A 3,027-nucleotide genomic window follows, 5' to 3' on the forward strand; every position below is an offset into this window, starting at 1 on the left:
GGATGGGTTCTCAATTCAAGTCTTTCCCGTAGCCTGTTTTCAAGTTAACGGCAGGCCTATGCAAGCTTTTGGCAGCTCGCGTGTACAGTGTACTTCGGTCGCAACGGCATGTTCGTGGCCACTCTTGACTTCATTTCTATTAGTTCTACCTAGCAGAATAAAAACACACCCTTTCTGGAATGAGGACTGTGGTGATGTGTTTTTCTGTTCAATGCATTGATATGAATTGTTGCTGCAAGATGCAACGCAAACATTTGGATTGTATTTTCAAGTCGTGCAGTGAAGGATGCGAAATGCAACGTGGTAGAATGACTTGGTAACCTAGGGAGCTGTCTGAAGAGGTCAAAATTCACAATTTAAGAGCGTTTTATTTTAAAAATGTCATCTGGGGGAGACCCCACTAGTTTGGCTTGGTTACAGAATTTGTGCTTACCAACATCACACCTCCCAAAACCACCACTGGTGTGTATATATATATAGCAGAATATACTGTTTGATATTTTGTGATGGATAGTTTTTCGGGTTCTGATGTTTCAATGGAGGAGGTTGATGGTCTGGGTTATCTTTTTGAACCAGAATAGAGCTTGGAAGTGACGTCAATTCCCCCGATTTCATGGGACCTCAACGGCGTTTTTTATCCGAAAATCGTAGCATGTAATCCAATGGCGTTATTAAAATGATTTTTCGATCCCCTTCGAGTTATGCCACGAGCTCCACGTATGTTGTTTCTGATATTTTTGTTTAATTTTTCGTACGAACCCCTAAACTTTTAAAAAAAGCTGTGTTCCTTCACATTTTTAATGCAGACGGCCTCGGAACAAAACATTGATACTTCTGCATGAATAATCTTTATCTAGCGTCTTAAACAGCATATTTGTAGCCCAGCGCGTGTAATTACTGAGATCGGAAGATATTTACTCGCTACCATGTTGTTAGATGGTCAGCTTAGGTCCCGTGAAATGCGCAACTAAGGGACGCGACTTTCAAGCTCGGCACAAGATGCTGTGAGGATGGCTCAAACCGAGGATCCAGAGACATAGGACATGAAAATGTGTCTTCTGGATTCCTGAGGCTCGTCTTTGGTGGACAAAAATAAAATGGATTACTATGATGTATCACTTTGTTGATCAATTTTGCGGACGCCTGTGGAAGACGGAAGCTGAGCGAGGTAGGTGCGCCATTTCTGATCACTCCAAATGTATCATGTCTGTACAAGCTAACGGAATGGTTATCCACTGGATGGAGTTGTATAGGGAGGGAAAGTGGAAAACAGCGATCCTAGCGGTTGCGTTCCCATCACCAGGGCGATCCTATTGAAACTCCCATAGACAAGTTTTTTTTTTTAAATCCCACAAAGATATGTCGCTGAACTTGAACACCAGACACATGTTTCAACTTACAACATACGATGAACTACCACATGTGAAAATTTTGAGTAACTTTTAGCCCTATTAAGAAAAATGTGCCAATCTTGACGGAAACGCACTACAGCTCCCAGCATGCTGTGCTTCACGCTTCATTGACAACAGAGAAACAAATGGATGCAAGGTATTCACGTTTCTTCACATTCTCATAATCCTGTGAGTTCCATATTGGCACTTTATTGCACATATGTACACTCGTGTAGTTTGGTTTGGTTTTAGCTTATCTAGTAGATATGGTGGCTTCTGTGGTGACGGATAACCACCTCTCTGGCTAATGTTTGACTATGCTAATTATATGGAGTAAACACGTCACACATGCAAGTCAGTGTAGTTCTGTATTAGCTTTTTAAAGAATATTAAAATCAGTACAAATCAGTTTAAAACCGAACATTTTACCACCTGAATCGATAAAACGGGCGCATATTAAACGATAGCCACTACTCTTACTTCGTCGTCAGAGCCGAGATGTAATTTGTAAAAGAAATAACCCATTCATTTGACGCAGAGGTCAGGAACGTATCCAGCAGGGGGCGATGAGATTACTTTCCCTCCCTATTGGTACAGAGGCCATGGCCAAATCATTCAAAGCATTTTCATGAGCTTCATAGAAGGTTAAATCGCTGGGCCACGCTAATCGAAAGCGGCGCAATTGAACAACTTTGCGCAGCACGCATGAACATTTCTTGTGGCTTCCCCTTTGACCAATTTCCCTCAGCCAACACAAGATGCGTTATGAATACAAAACGGACAGAATTCTCCTTTAACTCGTCTGTGAAGATTCTTGTTCATCCTGGTCACCTAGTCAACAAAGTTCAGTTCTAAAGGGGGTTAAATTGATTGGCGGACCACATCGAAATGTGTGTCTAGGGAACACAATTATGAAAAAGAAGGCATGGGATGGTCGAAGGCTTAGGGCCTTTCCCACCCCTACCCCTTTGCCTTCCTCTTGCCCCTCGTGCTTTCAAACAAAGTCGCAAGGTGTAGCGCTTGAAACGCAAACCCCTATGGATTGGGATGCCCCTTCAACAATCATGGAATGACTCTCACAGCTGTCACTAATTCCATGCATTAGGTTGACTTTAATAGCGTTTTTTTTATGTGCGTTTCACGGAGAAAAGGACCATCACACATTAGGACAATGTTAAACTTAGTACAATGGAATAATTATAACCACTTTAAAACCGACAATCGCGGCGAAAATAATTAATCTTGTGTGCTCTTGTGGATGCCGCGGTCTGCCACCCATTTTGAAATGCAATCGCAATGCATTCAGGGAAATCTGTCCAAGCCCTCCGTCCGTGGAGTGAGGTGTCCTTCGCCGTACCCCTACCCATCTGTCTGAACGTGAATTGGGATGCCACTACCCCTACACGTGGACGCGCAAAACGGAAGCAATGGGGATCGGCTAGGGCTAACGGGTGTAATGGGATTTGCCCTTACTCTGTATTCGTTAGAATCGTATAACGTCACTGTAGCTTTGCGCTGCCATTTTAGAGACCGCCATGACTGTGTTACCATGGAAACTATACACAGAGACCGCATTCTATGCGATAGGATAGACACCCCTTCCCGACATGGAGCCTAATTATTTGTAAACTTTTTT

The sequence above is a fragment of the Engraulis encrasicolus genome, unplaced genomic scaffold, assembly GCF_034702125.1.
Source record: "Engraulis encrasicolus isolate BLACKSEA-1 unplaced genomic scaffold, IST_EnEncr_1.0 scaffold_249_np1212, whole genome shotgun sequence".
NCBI lineage: Eukaryota > Metazoa > Chordata > Actinopteri > Clupeiformes > Engraulidae > Engraulis > Engraulis encrasicolus.